General features: G+C 31.4%; 1 long non-coding RNA gene across 1 annotated transcript in view; it reads right to left on the reverse strand.

Annotated features, from left to right (window-relative positions):
• Positions 1-872: 872 nt before the first annotated feature.
• Positions 873-22,861, reverse strand: part of LOC143080990 (uncharacterized) — a 79,812-nt gene continuing 57,823 nt past the window's right edge. Inside the window, exons 2-3 of the long non-coding RNA XR_012979835.1 lie at positions 1,518-1,630; positions 873-966 (exon numbers count right to left, since the gene is read on the reverse strand). This is a non-coding gene — a long non-coding RNA (uncharacterized LOC143080990). The remainder of the gene's footprint in view (positions 967-1,517; positions 1,631-22,861) is intronic.

The raw sequence follows: 22,861 nt of genomic DNA on the forward strand, positions 1-22,861 counted from the left end.
ATCAACTGTGTTTGGGACCATGAGGTGACCTCTAGATGATATATGTTGGTGTTATTCTCTGAAGGAATTCGTATATTCTGCATCATCATCTTTTTTTTTTGTAGCTTCAATCGAATTACTGTTTCAGCAACTGTGATATAACAGAAATGAATCCTAGGGCCATCTGTAGCTGGGTGGCTGCCTATTCGTATGCAGTTCTTGATAGTACTTGTAAAAATAATATGCATTTGTCATATATGTTACTCTATAACAGGGATGTTGCCCTAGTCTCTTTAACCCGTCTTTAATTGCTGTCTATACGATATGGGATTTGCCCATTGTTGAAGGCAGTACATTGACCTCTATAGTTTTTTTCTGTGTCGTTTGGTCTCTTGTGGAGAGTCTCGTTGGCAATCATAGTACCACATCTTCTTTTTTTATATTCAATTTATTTCATCGTAGTATACATTTCTCATTAAGCATGTTCACGTTCTGAATATAATATCTGGCTAGCTAAATACCCACCCATGAAAGTTATAAAAAAAAGTTTATTAAAAGTAAATAATGCCTGCAAATGTTTGCACCTGTCCTAAGTCAGGAATCTGATGTACAGTAGTTGCCGTTTGTTTATGTAATTTATACGCGTTTCTCGTTTCTCGTTTTTTAAAAATTTTATATAGATTAGACCGTTGGTTTTCTCGTTTGAATGGTTTTACAATAGTAATTTTGGGGCCCTTTATAGTTTGTTGTTCGGTGTGAGCCAAGGCTCCGTGTTGAAGGCCGTACATTGACCTATAATGGTTTACTTTTTTAAAATTGTTATTTGGACGGAGAGTTGTCTCATTGGCACTCACACAACATCTTCCTATATCTGTATATCAACAAGTGAAGAATTGATCGTTAACTTTGTTTATTTTAAATGTTCTCCTGGGTCCCTGGTAGTGGTATTTCCGGAGCTGCTGCAATTATCCTCTTAACAGTTGGTTCCTGCAATGACAATACAAAAACTTATTTGTACAAAAAGTTAAATTGTAATTATTCTAGGTCAAACATTATTGCAAATAAATACTAGATCTATGTAGCTGTGTGTAAGACGTGGCTTTCCAAATCTCCTTGAAAAACACATAAACCACATAATTATATATTCAGTTAAATTTAATGTTACCCTTAATTTATTGTCCCAAAAGAGTATCTTGATCTTCACAATGTTAGTTACAAATGCATATCTATAAGGCCACCCTTAAAAAATTGTTTGTTTGGCATTGCCGACCCACACTATCAGCAGGTGGGTAGGTAGGTAGGGATTTTTTTTTTTTTACATTTAAAAGCTTTATACATGTAATTCATGATGTCTCTAGATCAATGTTGTCTAAAGCATTGCAGCATTGTTGTGTGTACAGAACAAGACAAAATTTTAGGCCTAATAACAATTTCGTACTGAATTAAAAAAACAAAACAACATAGAATAAAAACAATAATAATTTTGGGAAATATTCCAATATAGGTTGCACTATACGGGGAAATAAGGATATTCTTACCTTATAGCGTGTTCCGCCTGGTTTTGGTGGTGTATGTTTTAGGGTTTCCCCAATCAATTCTTCAATATCTGATGTCCTTGCTGAGGGGTACATGTAGTTCTTCATGTAAGACTCTACAAAAATTGACATTGATAAAATTTGCATAGTGATATTAAATTTATATAATTTTAAAATAAACCGTAGACTGTCAGGGAGCAACAATTTAACTTCAAGGAGGGTCATGGTTTTTGCTTGAGTCAGTGAAGTGCAAACAATTTTATTTAATTTTTCAACGATATCAATCAAATTATTTTTTTTTAAGAAATTAAGTCTAACACTATAAGGTATGGGTGGAATCTGGATTCAGAATATTTTTTGTCCTGTACTCGAACAGAATATTTTGTTTCATCAATTTGGAAATCTTAAGAAAAAACTCCATGACCCCCCCCCTTTTTTTATAGTTACAAAAAAAAATGTAAATGGTGGTTCCCTAATTTCAAAGGCAAATTCGGTATTTTCATTAAATATTTATGAGTTTGAAGCTATAATATTGATTTTGTTAGATGGCATAATGATTTATCATTTATCAAATTAAATACACAGCTTTTTTACATTTTTTATTACTTTTTACATTATGACATATTCCAATCTTCATTGTGACTGATATATCTTTTTAAACTCCACAAAGAACCGGTAAAAAAACCAAATTCACAGTATTGTCAGCGCCGGCAAAATAGCCATTACTTTTGAATTATGCTATAGCTATTTATAGCTTGCTTTTAATCGAGATATTATAATCATATCATAACTACTGTTTCACCGGCAAATAAGCCACTGCCAAAATATAAAAAAAAAATATAATTGAAAATTATGACCATAAATGTATGTTTTACATTTACAAATTTGCCATATATATATGTTCCAGACCATTGAGTATTTGGACCGTACGAGTACGGTCCGGACCGTATATACGTATACTCGTACGGTCCGACCATACGCGTGCGGTCGGACCGTATGAGAATACGCGTATGGTCCAGTACGAGCTGACCTAATGTTATTGGATCATATGGTTTACATTTAGGGCCAAAAATAAAATATTGTTTGTTTCCCCTCACACGACCGACCCGGTAAAATCACCGCGACCCGAAAAATTTTATTGGCCATTCTTGTCCACTATTTTTTTTTTGCTATGTTGGTTATTGGTGATATCTTTCCGATGCTGTAGTCAACGATCGTTGGCAATCGTAACTACTTGGCCATTCTCGCTACGCGTTCTTCGTGCAACCAGAAAGGCCGAGTTGTTCCGATTGCGATCGTTGGGTTTTGGTGATACCTTTTCGATGCTGTAGTCAACGAGCGTTTTAAATCAAGGTATTTTTGCATTGAAGCGTCTACATGATTCGGAATCAAGGAAAACAAACAAAATGGAACGGGGACCCAATTAATTGCCCCATTGGAACACATTGAAAATCATTGTAAATACATAGGGTCCTGTTCAATAAATAATTTTGATAGCCACCTTGGGACTTCTGGTTCATGTTAGGCATTCATTTAGAAGTGTCTAAGTGCATTCTCAGTGCCTCATGACCGGCATTCCGTTGCACAATTTTGTTTTTATTGACAACAGGGTCAGTCTGTCTACTTCCGGGAAAGAATAAAGGCTAGAATTTAGGCAATTTACTCTATGTACTGACGCCAGATTACATTTAAATCAATCAAAATTTTTACAGAAATTCAAACTAGAAAGCCTACCCTTTTAAATAAATCTACATTCAGTTACAGAACTAGTGAAATAATAACACTACACAATTTATAACAAAAGTTATATATTTTTTTTAAGAACTACATTCGTGGGTACCGGACTGGTTGCCCTAACTGGGATCCTATTCCTGTCAGACTTTATTTTTTCCCCCAGACCTAAAACTGAACTTTTAAAATAAAGATATACATCTCAGTAGTTATTGTGCAAAGTTTCAAAAAAATTGATCAAACAGTTACAGAATTATAGATCCTTATCTATAACATCTCAAATACCAGAAAATTGATCGGAGAAAATCTTAAATTCATGAAGAAAATATGCTAAAAATCAGCACAACTTTTTTATTTCAAGAGATATTTACATTCTGTAAATTGCATAAGGTAGATAAATTCATTCTTTGTATGGAAATCTAGTTGAAACCAAAATTTGTTTAAAAATAAATTAAAAATATTATTTTTTTCAATTAAAATTAAAAAATCTTCTGTTTTAAAGAATTACATATGCAAAACAAGCATACCCCATAACAATGGTATAAAATATGAGACAAAGTCTTCAAATAGTCTGCTAAGTTCATTTAAAATACAATATAAGAGGCTAGATGCAGAGAAGTTCTCACTTGTAGCTAAAACCAGTCAAACAGCACCTCCTATAGTTTAACAGATGTGGAGGGAAATCCTTGATCTTCCTGACCGCTTAATGCTACTGTGCGTTGTTGTACTTTTGACTGCTCTAAATGTCCAACTAGTTTATATGTGTGTTTTCTTGGACATTGAAACTTTTGGTGGCTGAGATCCATGTACTTTAGTCCAAGTTCACCAACCTGAATATAGATAACAAAGACAAGTTAATAATGCAGGAACTTTTAAAAATGCAACTTGGGAAAGAAGCATTAATGAAAATGAAATTCAATCAGTGAAACTATTAAAAGAGCACTTAGTGTTTCCTTAACCAGAAGCTGATCTGCAAAAGTTCCAAAACCAAGGAAGATATATATAGCTCCATTCATCTACTGCTGTCATACATAGATACAGATAAAATTAAAGGTCCTTTTAAGGACCATCAAAATCTTTAAAAGGGAGTCTAAAATTGTTGTACATTCAGTTTAAATTGCTTTTATAAGCTATATTATAGCCCTACCCCTTAAATATCTTCAAAAAAATGTAAAATTAGAGAGCCCCTGGCAAGTGTTTCTGAGTTTACACAATAATATGTGGCTATGTGTGTGATGCGGCTCTAAATAAATGTGAGCTGGATTCGCACACAACTTTCATAACTGAACCGTGGCACCTAAATGATTTATTTAATATCCACAATCTATCAAAAACTTATTAAAAACCTAAAACTGAAACTATGGGATTCTTTTCTGTTTCCAGGTCCCAGAATTAAGATATTAGAAAGAAATAAGCCCATATTTACCATCTGGCACTGTCCCCTGATGCCATATAACACATTTATTATTTCTTTCCCTGTGTCTTTTTCTAATACTATTTGCTGATATTTTTCAAAAATCCCTCCATTTTAACTTACAAGTGTAGGAATACATACTACAGACAACTATGACCTTTCTGTGACCCCCTTTTAAACTTTAAATTGAAGAAAAAACTTTTTTAAATTTCATAAATTTAAATTTCAATTTAATTTAAAAAGTTTAATTCAAATTTTAAAAATAATTACACCATTATTTTCCTTATTGAATTTTGAAGCCTGTAGCCAAATTTCATCCATGAAACTTCAAAAATGAGCTTACAATTGCAGATTGAAATGTTCAAAACATGCTCTCTGACAGACTTTATTTTTTCCCCCAGACCTAAAACTGAACTTTTAAAATAAAGATATACATCTCAGTAGTTATTGTGCAAAGTTTCAAAAAAATTGATCAAACAGTTACAGAATTATAGATCCTTATCTATAACATCTCAAATACCAGAAAATTGATCGGAGAAAATCTTAAATTCATGAAGAAAATATGCTAAAAATCAGCACAACTTTTTTATTTCAAGAGATATTTACATTCTGTAAATTGCATAAGGTAGATAAATTCATTCTTTGTATGGAAATCTAGTTGAAACCAAAATTTGTTTAAAAATAAATTAAAAATATTATTTTTTTCAATTAAAATTAAAAAATCTTCTGTTTTAAAGAATTACATATGCAAAACAAGCATACCCCATAACAATGGTATAAAATATGAGACAAAGTCTTCAAATAGTCTGCTAAGTTCATTTAAAATACAATATAAGAGGCTAGATGCAGAGAAGTTCTCACTTGTAGCTAAAACCAGTCAAACAGCACCTCCTATAGTTTAACAGATGTGGAGGGAAATCCTTGATCTTCCTGACCGCTTAATGCTACTGTGCGTTGTTGTACTTTTGACTGCTCTAAATGTCCAACTAGTTTATATGTGTGTTTTCTTGGACATTGAAACTTTTGGTGGCTGAGATCCATGTACTTTAGTCCAAGTTCACCAACCTGAATATAGATAACAAAGACAAGTTAATAATGCAGGAACTTTTAAAAATGCAACTTGGGAAAGAAGCATTAATGAAAATGAAATTCAATCAGTGAAACTATTAAAAGAGCACTTAGTGTTTCCTTAACCAGAAGCTGATCTGCAAAAGTTCCAAAACCAAGGAAGATATATATAGCTCCATTCATCTACTGCTGTCATACATAGATACAGATAAAATTAAAGGTCCTTTTAAGGACCATCAAAATCTTTAAAAGGGAGTCTAAAATTGTTGTACATTCAGTTTAAATTGCTTTTATAAGCTATATTATAGCCCTACCCCTTAAATATCTTCAAAAAAATGTAAAATTAGAGAGCCCCTGGCAAGTGTTTCTGAGTTTACACAATAATATGTGGCTATGTGTGTGATGCGGCTCTAAATAAATGTGAGCTGGATTCGCACACAACTTTCATAACTGAACTGTGGCACCTAAATGATTTATTTAATATCCACAATCTATCAAAAACTTATTAAAAACCTAAAACTGAAACTATGGGATTCTTTTCTGTTTCCAGGTCCCAGAATTAAGATATTAGAAAGAAATAAGCCCATATTTACCATCTGGCACTGTCCCCTGATGCCATATAACACATTTATTATTTCTTTCCCTGTGTCTTTTTCTAATACTATTTGCTGATATTTTTCAAAAATCCCTCCATTTTAACTTACAAGTGTAGGAATACATACTACAGACAACTATGACCTTTCTGTGACCCCCTTTTAAACTTTAAATTGAAGAAAAAACTTTTTTAAATTTCATAAATTTAAATTTCAATTTAATTTAAAAAGTTTAATTCAAATTTTAAAAATAATTACACCATTATTTTCCTTATTGAATTTTGAAGCCTGTAGCCAAATTTCATCCATGAAACTTCAAAAATGAGCTTACAATTGCAGATTGAAATGTTCAAAACATGCTCTCTGACAGACTTTATTTTTTCCCCCAGACCTAAAACTGAACTTTTAAAATAAAGATATACATCTCAGTAGTTATTGTGCAAAGTTTCAAAAAAATTGATCAAACAGTTACAGAATTATAGATCCTTATCTATAACATCTCAAATACCAGAAAATTGATCGGAGAAAATCTTAAATTCATGAAGAAAATATGCTAAAAATCAGCACAACTTTTTTATTTCAAGAGATATTTACATTCTGTAAATTGCATAAGGTAGATAAATTCATTCTTTGTATGGAAATCTAGTTGAAACCAAAATTTGTTTAAAAATAAATTAAAAATATTATTTTTTTCAATTAAAATTAAAAAATCTTCTGTTTTAAAGAATTACATATGCAAAACAAGCATACCCCATAACAATGGTATAAAATATGAGACAAAGTCTTCAAATAGTCTGCTAAGTTCATTTAAAATACAATATAAGAGGCTAGATGCAGAGAAGTTCTCACTTGTAGCTAAAACCAGTCAAACAGCACCTCCTATAGTTTAACAGATGTGGAGGGAAATCCTTGATCTTCCTGACCGCTTAATGCTACTGTGCGTTGTTGTACTTTTGACTGCTCTAAATGTCCAACTAGTTTATATGTGTGTTTTCTTGGACATTGAAACTTTTGGTGGCTGAGATCCATGTACTTTAGTCCAAGTTCACCAACCTGAATATAGATAACAAAGACAAGTTAATAATGCAGGAACTTTTAAAAATGCAACTTGGGAAAGAAGCATTAATGAAAATGAAATTCAATCAGTGAAACTATTAAAAGAGCACTTAGTGTTTCCTTAACCAGAAGCTGATCTGCAAAAGTTCCAAAACCAAGGAAGATATATATAGCTCCATTCATCTACTGCTGTCATACATAGATACAGATAAAATTAAAGGTCCTTTTAAGGACCATCAAAATCTTTAAAAGGGAGTCTAAAATTGTTGTACATTCAGTTTAAATTGCTTTTATAAGCTATATTATAGCCCTACCCCTTAAATATCTTCAAAAAAATGTAAAATTAGAGAGCCCCTGGCAAGTGTTTCTGAGTTTACACAATAATATGTGGCTATGTGTGTGATGCGGCTCTAAATAAATGTGAGCTGGATTCGCACACAACTTTCATAACTGAACCGTGGCACCTAAATGATTTATTTAATATCCACAATCTATCAAAAACTTATTAAAAACCTAAAACTGAAACTATGGGATTCTTTTCTGTTTCCAGGTCCCAGAATTAAGATATTAGAAAGAAATAAGCCCATATTTACCATCTGGCACTGTCCCCTGATGCCATATAACACATTTATTATTTCTTTCCCTGTGTCTTTTTCTAATACTATTTGCTGATATTTTTCAAAAATCCCTCCATTTTAACTTACAAGTGTAGGAATACATACTACAGACAACTATGACCTTTCTGTGACCCCCTTTTAAACTTTAAATTGAAGAAAAAACTTTTTTAAATTTCATAAATTTAAATTTCAATTTAATTTAAAAAGTTTAATTCAAATTTTAAAAATAATTACACCATTATTTTCCTTATTGAATTTTGAAGCCTGTAGCCAAATTTCATCCATGAAACTTCAAAAATGAGCTTACAATTGCAGATTGAAATGTTCAAAACATGCTCTCTGTCAGACTTTATTTTTTCCCCCAGACCTAAAACTGAACTTTTAAAATAAAGATATACATCTCAGTAGTTATTGTGCAAAGTTTCAAAAAAATTGATCAAACAGTTACAGAATTATAGATCCTTATCTATAACATCTCAAATACCAGAAAATTGATCGGAGAAAATCTTAAATTCATGAAGAAAATATGCTAAAAATCAGCACAACTTTTTTATTTCAAGAGATATTTACATTCTGTAAATTGCATAAGGTAGATAAATTCATTCTTTGTATGGAAATCTAGTTGAAACCAAAATTTGTTTAAAAATAAATTAAAAATATTATTTTTTTCAATTAAAATTAAAAAATCTTCTGTTTTAAAGAATTACATATGCAAAACAAGCATACCCCATAACAATGGTATAAAATATGAGACAAAGTCTTCAAATAGTCTGCTAAGTTCATTTAAAATACAATATAAGAGGCTAGATGCAGAGAAGTTCTCACTTGTAGCTAAAACCAGTCAAACAGCACCTCCTATAGTTTAACAGATGTGGAGGGAAATCCTTGATCTTCCTGACCGCTTAATGCTACTGTGCGTTGTTGTACTTTTGACTGCTCTAAATGTCCAACTAGTTTATATGTGTGTTTTCTTGGACATTGAAACTTTTGGTGGCTGAGATCCATGTACTTTAGTCCAAGTTCACCAACCTGAATATAGATAACAAAGACAAGTTAATAATGCAGGAACTTTTAAAAATGCAACTTGGGAAAGAAGCATTAATGAAAATGAAATTCAATCAGTGAAACTATTAAAAGAGCACTTAGTGTTTCCTTAACCAGAAGCTGATCTGCAAAAGTTCCAAAACCAAGGAAGATATATATAGCTCCATTCATCTACTGCTGTCATACATAGATACAGATAAAATTAAAGGTCCTTTTAAGGACCATCAAAATCTTTAAAAGGGAGTCTAAAATTGTTGTACATTCAGTTTAAATTGCTTTTATAAGCTATATTATAGCCCTACCCCTTAAATATCTTCAAAAAAATGTAAAATTAGAGAGCCCCTGGCAAGTGTTTCTGAGTTTACACAATAATATGTGGCTATGTGTGTGATGCGGCTCTAAATAAATGTGAGCTGGATTCGCACACAACTTTCATAACTGAACCGTGGCACCTAAATGATTTATTTAATATCCACAATCTATCAAAAACTTATTAAAAACCTAAAACTGAAACTATGGGATTCTTTTCTGTTTCCAGGTCCCAGAATTAAGATATTAGAAAGAAATAAGCCCATATTTACCATCTGGCACTGTCCCCTGATGCCATATAACACATTTATTATTTCTTTCCCTGTGTCTTTTTCTAATACTATTTGCTGATATTTTTCAAAAATCCCTCCATTTTAACTTACAAGTGTAGGAATACATACTACAGACAACTATGACCTTTCTGTGACCCCCTTTTAAACTTTAAATTGAAGAAAAAACTTTTTTAAATTTCATAAATTTAAATTTCAATTTAATTTAAAAAGTTTAATTCAAATTTTAAAAATAATTACACCATTATTTTCCTTATTGAATTTTGAAGCCTGTAGCCAAATTTCATCCATGAAACTTCAAAAATGAGCTTACAATTGCAGATTGAAATGTTCAAAACATGCTCTCTGACAGGAACGGGGACCCAATTAATTGCCCCATTGGAACACATTGAAAATCATTGTAAATACATAGGGTCCTGTTCAATAAATAATTTTGATAGCCACCTTGGGACTTCTGGTTCATGTTAGGCATTCATTTAGAAGTGTCTAAGTGCATTCTCAGTGCCTCATGACCGGCATTCCGTTGCACAATTTTGTTTTTATTGACAACAGGGTCAGTCTGTCTACTTCCGGGAAAGAATAAAGGCTAGAATTTAGGCAATTTACTCTATGTACTGACGCCAGATTACATTTAAATCAATCAAAATTTTTACAGAAATTCAAACTAGAAAGCCTACCCTTTTAAATAAATCTACATTCAGTTACAGAACTAGTGAAATAATAACACTACACAATTTATAACAAAAGTTATATATTTTTTTTAAGAACTACATTCGTGGGTACCGGACTGGTTGCCCTAACTGGGATCCTATTCCTGTCAGACTTTATTTTTTCCCCCAGACCTAAAACTGAACTTTTAAAATAAAGATATACATCTCAGTAGTTATTGTGCAAAGTTTCAAAAAAATTGATCAAACAGTTACAGAATTATAGATCCTTATCTATAACATCTCAAATACCAGAAAATTGATCGGAGAAAATCTTAAATTCATGAAGAAAATATGCTAAAAATCAGCACAACTTTTTTATTTCAAGAGATAATTGCATAAGGTAGATAAATTCATTCTTTGTATGGAAATCTAGTTGAAACCAAAATTTGTTTAAAAATAAATTAAAAATATTATTTTTTTCAATTAAAATTAAAAAATCTTCTGTTTTAAAGAATTACATATGCAAAACAAGCATACCCCATAACAATGGTATAAAATATGAGACAAAGTCTTCAAATAGTCTGCTAAGTTCATTTAAAATACAATATAAGAGGCTAGATGCAGAGAAGTTCTCACTTGTAGCTAAAACCAGTCAAACAGCACCTCCTATAGTTTAACAGATGTGGAGGGAAATCCTTGATCTTCCTGACCGCTTAATGCTACTGTGCGTTGTTGTACTTTTGACTGCTCTAAATGTCCAACTAGTTTATATGTGTGTTTTCTTGGACATTGAAACTTTTGGTGGCTGAGATCCATGTACTTTAGTCCAAGTTCACCAACCTGAATATAGATAACAAAGACAAGTTAATAATGCAGGAACTTTTAAAAATGCAACTTGGGAAAGAAGCATTAATGAAAATGAAATTCAATCAGTGAAACTATTAAAAGAGCACTTAGTGTTTCCTTAACCAGAAGCTGATCTGCAAAAGTTCCAAAACCAAGGAAGATATATATAGCTCCATTCATCTACTGCTGTCATACATAGATACAGATAAAATTAAAGGTCCTTTTAAGGACCATCAAAATCTTTAAAAGGGAGTCTAAAATTGTTGTACATTCAGTTTAAATTGCTTTTATAAGCTATATTATAGCCCTACCCCTTAAATATCTTCAAAAAAATGTAAAATTAGAGAGCCCCTGGCAAGTGTTTCTGAGTTTACACAATAATATGTGGCTATGTGTGTGATGCGGCTCTAAATAAATGTGAGCTGGATTCGCACACAACTTTCATAACTGAACCGTGGCACCTAAATGATTTATTTAATATCCACAATCTATCAAAAACTTATTAAAAACCTAAAACTGAAACTATGGGATTCTTTTCTGTTTCCAGGTCCCAGAATTAAGATATTAGAAAGAAATAAGCCCATATTTACCATCTGGCACTGTCCCCTGATGCCATATAACACATTTATTATTTCTTTCCCTGTGTCTTTTTCTAATACTATTTGCTGATATTTTTCAAAAATCCCTCCATTTTAACTTACAAGTGTAGGAATACATACTACAGACAACTATGACCTTTCTGTGACCCCCTTTTAAACTTTAAATTGAAGAAAAAACTTTTTTAAATTTCATAAATTTAAATTTCAATTTAATTTAAAAAGTTTAATTCAAATTTTAAAAATAATTACACCATTATTTTCCTTATTGAATTTTGAAGCCTGTAGCCAAATTTCATCCATGAAACTTCAAAAATGAGCTTACAATTGCAGATTGAAATGTTCAAAACATGCTCTCTGTCAGACTTTATTTTTTCCCCCAGACCTAAAACTGAACTTTTAAAATAAAGATATACATCTCAGTAGTTATTGTGCAAAGTTTCAAAAAAATTGATCAAACAGTTACAGAATTATAGATCCTTATCTATAACATCTCAAATACCAGAAAATTGATCGGAGAAAATCTTAAATTCATGAAGAAAATATGCTAAAAATCAGCACAACTTTTTTATTTCAAGAGATATTTACATTCTGTAAATTGCATAAGGTAGATAAATTCATTCTTTGTATGGAAATCTAGTTGAAACCAAAATTTGTTTAAAAATAAATTAAAAATATTATTTTTTTCAATTAAAATTAAAAAATCTTCTGTTTTAAAGAATTACATATGCAAAACAAGCATACCCCATAACAATGGTATAAAATATGAGACAAAGTCTTCAAATAGTCTGCTAAGTTCATTTAAAATACAATATAAGAGGCTAGATGCAGAGAAGTTCTCACTTGTAGCTAAAACCAGTCAAACAGCACCTCCTATAGTTTAACAGATGTGGAGGGAAATCCTTGATCTTCCTGACCGCTTAATGCTACTGTGCGTTGTTGTACTTTTGACTGCTCTAAATGTCCAACTAGTTTATATGTGTGTTTTCTTGGACATTGAAACTTTTGGTGGCTGAGATCCATGTACTTTAGTCCAAGTTCACCAACCTGAATATAGATAACAAAGACAAGTTAATAATGCAGGAACTTTTAAAAATGCAACTTGGGAAAGAAGCATTAATGAAAATGAAATTCAATCAGTGAAACTATTAAAAGAGCACTTAGTGTTTCCTTAACCAGAAGCTGATCTGCAAAAGTTCCAAAACCAAGGAAGATATATATAGCTCCATTCATCTACTGCTGTCATACATAGATACAGATAAAATTAAAGGTCCTTTTAAGGACCATCAAAATCTTTAAAAGGGAGTCTAAAATTGTTGTACATTCAGTTTAAATTGCTTTTATAAGCTATATTATAGCCCTACCCCTTAAATATCTTCAAAAAAATGTAAAATTAGAGAGCCCCTGGCAAGTGTTTCTGAGTTTACACAATAATATGTGGCTATGTGTGTGATGCGGCTCTAAATAAATGTGAGCTGGATTCGCACACAACTTTCATAACTGAACCGTGGCACCTAAATGATTTATTTAATATCCACAATCTATCAAAAACTTATTAAAAACCTAAAACTGAAACTATGGGATTCTTTTCTGTTTCCAGGTCCCAGAATTAAGATATTAGAAAGAAATAAGCCCATATTTACCATCTGGCACTGTCCCCTGATGCCATATAACACATTTATTATTTCTTTCCCTGTGTCTTTTTCTAATACTATTTGCTGATATTTTTCAAAAATCCCTCCATTTTAACTTACAAGTGTAGGAATACATACTACAGACAACTATGACCTTTCTGTGACCCCCTTTTAAACTTTAAATTGAAGAAAAAACTTTTTTAAATTTCATAAATTTAAATTTCAATTTAATTTAAAAAGTTTAATTCAAATTTTAAAAATAATTACACCATTATTTTCCTTATTGAATTTTGAAGCCTGTAGCCAAATTTCATCCATGAAACTTCAAAAATGAGCTTACAATTGCAGATTGAAATGTTCAAAACATGCTCTCTGACAGGAACGGGGACCCAATTAATTGCCCCATTGGAACACATTGAAAATCATTGTAAATACATAGGGTCCTGTTCAATAAATAATTTTGATAGCCACCTTGGGACTTCTGGTTCATGTTAGGCATTCATTTAGAAGTGTCTAAGTGCATTCTCAGTGCCTCATGACCGGCATTCCGTTGCACAATTTTGTTTTTATTGACAACAGGGTCAGTCTGTCTACTTCCGGGAAAGAATAAAGGCTAGAATTTAGGCAATTTACTCTATGTACTGACGCCAGATTACATTTAAATCAATCAAAATTTTTACAGAAATTCAAACTAGAAAGCCTACCCTTTTAAATAAATCTACATTCAGTTACAGAACTAGTGAAATAATAACACTACACAATTTATAACAAAAGTTATATATTTTTTTTAAGAACTACATTCGTGGGTACCGGACTGGTTGCCCTAACTGGGATCCTATTCCTGTCAGACTTTATTTTTTCCCCCAGACCTAAAACTGAACTTTTAAAATAAAGATATACATCTCAGTAGTTATTGTGCAAAGTTTCAAAAAAATTGATCAAACAGTTACAGAATTATAGATCCTTATCTATAACATCTCAAATACCAGAAAATTGATCGGAGAAAATCTTAAATTCATGAAGAAAATATGCTAAAAATCAGCACAACTTTTTTATTTCAAGAGATATTTACATTCTGTAAATTGCATAAGGTAGATAAATTCATTCTTTGTATGGAAATCTAGTTGAAACCAAAATTTGTTTAAAAATAAATTAAAAATATTATTTTTTTCAATTAAAATTAAAAAATCTTCTGTTTTAAAGAATTACATATGCAAAACAAGCATACCCCATAACAATGGTATAAAATATGAGACAAAGTCTTCAAATAGTCTGCTAAGTTCATTTAAAATACAATATAAGAGGCTAGATGCAGAGAAGTTCTCACTTGTAGCTAAAACCAGTCAAACAGCACCTCCTATAGTTTAACAGATGTGGAGGGAAATCCTTGATCTTCCTGACCGCTTAATGCTACTGTGCGTTGTTGTACTTTTGACTGCTCTAAATGTCCAACTAGTTTATATGTGTGTTTTCTTGGACATTGAAACTTTTGGTGGCTGAGATCCATGTACTTTAGTCCAAGTTCACCAACCTGAATATAGATAACAAAGACAAGTTAATAATGCAGGAACTTTTAAAAATGCAACTTGGGAAAGAAGCATTAATGAAAATGAAATTCAATCAGTGAAACTATTAAAAGAGCACTTAGTGTTTCCTTAACCAGAAGCTGATCTGCAAAAGTTCCAAAACCAAGGAAGATATATATAGCTCCATTCATCTACTGCTGTCATACATAGATACAGATAAAATTAAAGGTCCTTTTAAGGACCATCAAAATCTTTAAAAGGGAGTCTAAAATTGTTGTACATTCAGTTTAAATTGCTTTTATAAGCTATATTATAGCCCTACCCCTTAAATATCTTCAAAAAAATGTAAAATTAGAGAGCCCCTGGCAAGTGTTTCTGAGTTTACACAATAATATGTGGCTATGTGTGTGATGCGGCTCTAAATAAATGTGAGCTGGATTCGCACACAACTTTCATAACTGAACCGTGGCACCTAAATGATTTATTTAATATCCACAATCTATCAAAAACTTATTAAAAACCTAAAACTGAAACTATGGGATTCTTTTCTGTTTCCAGGTCCCAGAATTAAGATATTAGAAAGAAATAAGCCCATATTTACCATCTGGCACTGTCCCCTGATGCCATATAACACATTTATTATTTCTTTCCCTGTGTCTTTTTCTAATACTATTTGCTGATATTTTTCAAAAATCCCTCCATTTTAACTTACAAGTGTAGGAATACATACTACAGACAACTATGACCTTTCTGTGACCCCCTTTTAAACTTTAAATTGAAGAAAAAACTTTTTTAAATTTCATAAATTTAAATTTCAATTTAATTTAAAAAGTTTAATTCAAATTTTAAAAATAATTACACCATTATTTTCCTTATTGAATTTTGAAGCCTGTAGCCAAATTTCATCCATGAAACTTCAAAAATGAGCTTACAATTGCAGATTGAAATGTTCAAAACATGCTCTCTGACAGGAACGGGGACCCAATTAATTGCCCAATTGGAACACATTGAAAATCATTGTAAATACATAGGGTCCTGTTCAATAAATAATTTTGATAGCCACCTTGGGACTTCTGGTTCATGTTAGGCATTCATTTAGAAGTGTCTAAGTGCATTCTCAGTGCCTCATGACCGGCATTCCTTTGCACAATTTTGTTTTTATTGACAACAGGGTCAGTCTGTCTACTTCCGGGAAAGAATAAAGGCTAGAATTTAGGCAATTTACTCTATGTACTGACGCCAGATTACATTTAAATCAATCAAAATTTTTACAGAAATTCAAACTAGAAAGCCTACCCTTTTAAATAAATCTACATTCAGTTACAGAACTAGTGAAATAATAACACTACACAATTTATAACAAAAGTTATATATTTTTTTTAAGAACTACATTCGTGGGTACCGGACTGGTTGCCCTAACTGGGATCCTATTCCTGTCAGACTTTATTTTTTCCCCCAGACCTAAAACTGAACTTTTAAAATAAAGATATACATCTCAGTAGTTATTGTGCAAAGTTTCAAAAAAATTGATCAAACAGTTACAGAATTATAGATCCTTATCTATAACATCTCAAATACCAGAAAATTGATCGGAGAAAATCTTAAATTCATGAAGAAAATATGCTAAAAATCAGCACAACTTTTTTATTTCAAGAGATATTTACATTCTGTAAATTGCATAAGGTAGATAAATTCATTCTTTGTATGGAAATCTAGTTGAAACCAAAATTTGTTTAAAAATAAATTAAAAATATTATTTTTTTCAATTAAAATTAAAAAATCTTCTGTTTTAAAGAATTACATATGCAAAACAAGCATACCCCATAACAATGGTATAAAATATGAGACAAAGTCTTCAAATAGTCTGCTAAGTTCATTTAAAATACAATATAAGAGGCTAGATGCAGAGAAGTTCTCACTTGTAGCTAAAACCAGTCAAACAGCACCTCCTATAGTTTAACAGATGTGGAGGGAAATCCTTGATCTTCCTGACCGCTTAATGCTACTGTGCGTTGTTGTACTTTTGACTGCTCTAAATGTCCAACTAGTTTATATGTGTGTTTTCTTGGACATTGAAACTTTTGGTGGCTGAGATCCATGTACTTTAGTCCAAGTTCACCAACCTGAATATAGATAACAAAGACAAGTTAATAATGCAGGAACTTTTAAAAATGCAACTTGGGAAAGAAGCATTAATGAAAATGAAATTCAATCAGTGAAACTATTAAAAGAGCACTTAGTGTTTCCTTAACCAGAAGCTGATCTGCAAAAGTTCCAAAACCAAGGAAGATATATATAGCTCCATTCATCTACTGCTGTCATACATAGATACAGATAAAATTAAAGGTCCTTTTAAGGACCATCAAAATCTTTAAAAGGGAGTCTAAAATTGTTGTACATTCAGTTTAAATTGCTTTTATAAGCTATATTATAGCCCTACCCCTTAAATATCTTCAAAAAAATGTAAAATTAGAGAGCCCCTGGCAAGTGTTTCTGAGTTTACACAATAATATGTGGCTATGTGTGTGATGCGGCTCTAAATAAATGTGAGCTGGATTCGCACACAACTTTCATAACTGAACCGTGGCACCTAAATGATTTATTTAATATCCACAATCTATCAAAAACTTATTAAAAACCTAAAACTGAAACTATGGGATTCTTTTCTGTTTCCAGGTCCCAGAATTAAGATATTAGAAAGAAATAAGCCCATATTTACCATCTGGCACTGTCCCCTGATGCCATATAACACATTTATTATTTCTTTCCCTGTGTCTTTTTCTAATACTATTTGCTGATATTTTTCAAAAATCCCTCCATTTTAACTTACAAGTGTAGGAATACATACTACAGACAACTATGACCTTTCTGTGACCCCCTTTTAAACTTTAAATTGAAGAAAAAACTTTTTTAAATTTCATAAATTTAAATTTCAATTTAATTTAAAAAGTTTAATTCAAATTTTAAAAATAATTACACCATTATTTTCCTTATTGAATTTTGAAGCCTGTAGCCAAATTTCATCCATGAAACTTCAAAAATGAGCTTACAATTGCAGATTGAAATGTTCAAAACATGCTCTCTGACAGGAACGGGGACCCAATTAATTGCCCCATTGGAACACATTGAAAATCATTGTAAATACATAGGGTCCTGTTCAATAAATAATTTTGATAGCCACCTTGGGACTTCTGGTTCATGTTAGGCATTCATTTAGAAGTGTCTAAGTGCATTCTCAGTGCCTCATGACCGGCATTCCTTTGCACAATTTTGTTTTTATTGACAACAGGGTCAGTCTGTCTACTTCCGGGAAAGAATAAAGGCTAGAATTTAGGCAATTTACTCTATGTACTGACGCCAGATTACATTTAAATCAATCAAAATTTTTACAGAAATTCAAACTAGAAAGCCTACCCTTTTAAATAAATCTACATTCAGTTACAGAACTAGTGAAATAATAACACTACACAATTTATAACAAAAGTTATATATTTTTTTTAAGAACTACATTCGTGGGTACCGGACTGGTTGCCCTAACTGGGATCCTATTCCTGTCAGACTTTATTTTTTCCCCCAGACCTAAAACTGAACTTTTAAAATAAAGATATACATCTCAGTAGTTATTGTGCAAAGTTTCAAAAAAATTGATCAAACAGTTACAGAATTATAGATCCTTATCTATAACATCTCAAATACCAGAAAATTGATCGGAGAAAATCTTAAATTCATGAAGAAAATATGCTAAAAATCAGCACAACTTTTTTATTTCAAGAGATATTTACATTCTGTAAATTGCATAAGGTAGATAAATTCATTCTTTGTATGGAAATCTAGTTGAAACCAAAATTTGTTTAAAAATAAATTAAAAATATTATTTTTTTCAATTAAAATTAAAAAATCTTCTGTTTTAAAGAATTACATATGCAAAACAAGCATACCCCATAACAATGGTATAAAATATGAGACAAAGTCTTCAAATAGTCTGCTAAGTTCATTTAAAATACAATATAAGAGGCTAGATGCAGAGAAGTTCTCACTTGTAGCTAAAACCAGTCAAACAGCACCTCCTATAGTTTAACAGATGTGGAGGGAAATCCTTGATCTTCCTGACCGCTTAATGCTACTGTGCGTTGTTGTACTTTTGACTGCTCTAAATGTCCAACTAGTTTATATGTGTGTTTTCTTGGACATTGAAACTTTTGGTGGCTGAGATCCATGTACTTTAGTCCAAGTTCACCAACCTGAATATAGATAACAAAGACAAGTTAATAATGCAGGAACTTTTAAAAATGCAACTTGGGAAAGAAGCATTAATGAAAATGAAATTCAATCAGTGAAACTATTAAAAGAGCACTTAGTGTTTCCTTAACCAGAAGCTGATCTGCAAAAGTTCCAAAACCAAGGAAGATATATATAGCTCCATTCATCTACTGCTGTCATACATAGATACAGATAAAATTAAAGGTCCTTTTAAGGACCATCAAAATCTTTAAAAGGGAGTCTAAAATTGTTGTACATTCAGTTTAAATTGCTTTTATAAGCTATATTATAGCCCTACCCCTTAAATATCTTCAAAAAAATGTAAAATTAGAGAGCCCCTGGCAAGTGTTTCTGAGTTTACACAATAATATGTGGCTATGTGTGTGATGCGGCTCTAAATAAATGTGAGCTGGATTCGCACACAACTTTCATAACTGAACCGTGGCACCTAAATGATTTATTTAATATCCACAATCTATCAAAAACTTATTAAAAACCTAAAACTGAAACTATGGGATTCTTTTCTGTTTCCAGGTCCCAGAATTAAGATATTAGAAAGAAATAAGCCCATATTTACCATCTGGCACTGTCCCCTGATGCCATATAACACATTTATTATTTCTTTCCCTGTGTCTTTTTCTAATACTATTTGCTGATATTTTTCAAAAATCCCTCCATTTTAACTTACAAGTGTAGGAATACATACTACAGACAACTATGACCTTTCTGTGACCCCCTTTTAAACTTTAAATTGAAGAAAAAACTTTTTTAAATTTCATAAATTTAAATTTCAATTTAATTTAAAAAGTTTAATTCAAATTTTAAAAATAATTACACCATTATTTTCCTTATTGAATTTTGAAGCCTGTAGCCAAATTTCATCCATGAAACTTCAAAAATGAGCTTACAATTGCAGATTGAAATGTTCAAAACATGCTCTCTGACAGGAACGGGGACCCAATTAATTGCCCCATTGGAACACATTGAAAATCATTGTAAATACATAGGGTCCTGTTCAATAAATAATTTTGATAGCCACCTTGGGACTTCTGGTTCATGTTAGGCATTCATTTAGAAGTGTCTAAGTGCATTCTCAGTGCCTCATGACCGGCATTCCGTTGCACAATTTTGTTTTTATTGACAACAGGGTCAGTCTGTCTACTTCCGGGAAAGAATAAAGGCTAGAATTTAGGCAATTTACTCTATGTACTGACGCCAGATTACATTTAAATCAATCAAAATTTTTACAGAAATTCAAACTAGAAAGCCTACCCTTTTAAATAAATCTACATTCAGTTACAGAACTAGTGAAATAATAACACTACACAATTTATAACAAAAGTTATATATTTTTTTTAAGAACTACATTCGTGGGTACCGGACTGGTTGCCCTAACTGGGATCCTATTCCTGTCAGACTTTATTTTTTCCCCCAGACCTAAAACTGAACTTTTAAAATAAAGATATACATCTCAGTAGTTATTGTGCAAAGTTTCAAAAAAATTGATCAAACAGTTACAGAATTATAGATCCTTATCTATAACATCTCAAATACCAGAAAATTGATCGGAGAAAATCTTAAATTCATGAAGAAAATATGCTAAAAATCAGCACAACTTTTTTATTTCAAGAGATATTTACATTCTGTAAATTGCATAAGGTAGATAAATTCATTCTTTGTATGGAAATCTAGTTGAAACCAAAATTTGTTTAAAAATAAATTAAAAATATTATTTTTTTCAATTAAAATTAAAAAATCTTCTGTTTTAAAGAATTACATATGCAAAACAAGCATACCCCATAACAATGGTATAAAATATGAGACAAAGTCTTCAAATAGTCTGCTAAGTTCATTTAAAATACAATATAAGAGGCTAGATGCAGAGAAGTTCTCACTTGTAGCTAAAACCAGTCAAACAGCACCTCCTATAGTTTAACAGATGTGGAGGGAAATCCTTGATCTTCCTGACCGCTTAATGCTACTGTGCGTTGTTGTACTTTTGACTGCTCTAAATGTCCAACTAGTTTATATGTGTGTTTTCTTGGACATTGAAACTTTTGGTGGCTGAGATCCATGTACTTTAGTCCAAGTTCACCAACCTGAATATAGATAACAAAGACAAGTTAATAATGCAGGAACTTTTAAAAATGCAACTTGGGAAAGAAGCATTAATGAAAATGAAATTCAATCAGTGAAACTATTAAAAGAGCACTTAGTGTTTCCTTAACCAGAAGCTGATCTGCAAAAGTTCCAAAACCAAGGAAGATATATATAGCTCCATTCATCTACTGCTGTCATACATAGATACAGATAAAATTAAAGGTCCTTTTAAGGACCATCAAAATCTTTAAAAGGGAGTCTAAAATTGTTGTACATTCAGTTTAAATTGCTTTTATAAGCTATATTATAGCCCTACCCCTTAAATATCTTCAAAAAAATGTAAAATTAGAGAGCCCCTGGCAAGTGTTTCTGAGTTTACACAATAATATGTGGCTATGTGTGTGATGCGGCTCTAAATAAATGTGAGCTGGATTCGCACACAACTTTCATAACTGAACCATGGCACCTAAATGATTTATTTAATATCCACAATCTATCAAAAACTTATTAAAAACCTAAAACTGAAACTATGGGATTCTTTTCTGTTTCCAGGTCCCAGAATTAAGATATTAGAAAGAAATAAGCCCATATTTACCATCTGGCACTGTCCCCTGATGCCATATAACACATTTATTATTTCTTTCCCTGTGTCTTTTTCTAATACTATTTGCTGATATTTTTCAAAAATCCCTCCATTTTAACTTACAAGTGTAGGAATACATACTACAGACAACTATGACCTTTCTGTGACCCCCTTTTAAACTTTAAATTGAAGAAAAAACTTTTTTAAATTTCATAAATTTAAATTTCAATTTAATTTAAAAAGTTTAATTCAAATTTTAAAAATAATTACACCATTATTTTCCTTATTGAATTTTGAAGCCTGTAGCCAAATTTCATCCATGAAACTTCAAAAATGAGCTTACAATTGCAGATTGAAATGTTCAAAACATGCTCTCTGTCAGACTTTATTTTTTCCCCCAGACCTAAAACTGAACTTTTAAAATAAAGATATACATCTCAGTAGTTATTGTGCAAAGTTTCAAAAAAATTGATCAAACAGTTACAGAATTATAGATCCTTATCTATAACATCTCAAATACCAGAAAATTGATCGGAGAAAATCTTAAATTCATGAAGAAAATATGCTAAAAATCAGCACAACTTTTTTATTTCAAGAGATATTTACATTCTGTAAATTGCATAAGGTAGATAAATTCATTCTTTGTATGGAAATCTAGTTGAAACCAAAATTTGTTTAAAAATAAATTAAAAATATTATTTTTTTCAATTAAAATTAAAAAATCTTCTGTTTTAAAGAATTACATATGCAAAACAAGCATACCCCATAACAATGGTATAAAATATGAGACAAAGTCTTCAAATAGTCTGCTAAGTTCATTTAAAATACAATATAAGAGGCTAGATGCAGAGAAGTTCTCACTTGTAGCTAAAACCAGTCAAACAGCACCTCCTATAGTTTAACAGATGTGGAGGGAAATCCTTGATCTTCCTGACCGCTTAATGCTACTGTGCGTTGTTGTACTTTTGACTGCTCTAAATGTCCAACTAGTTTATATGTGTGTTTTCTTGGACATTGAAACTTTTGGTGG

This window comes from Mytilus galloprovincialis, chromosome 6, assembly GCF_965363235.1.
Source record: "Mytilus galloprovincialis chromosome 6, xbMytGall1.hap1.1, whole genome shotgun sequence".
Classification (NCBI taxonomy): domain Eukaryota; kingdom Metazoa; phylum Mollusca; class Bivalvia; order Mytilida; family Mytilidae; genus Mytilus; species Mytilus galloprovincialis.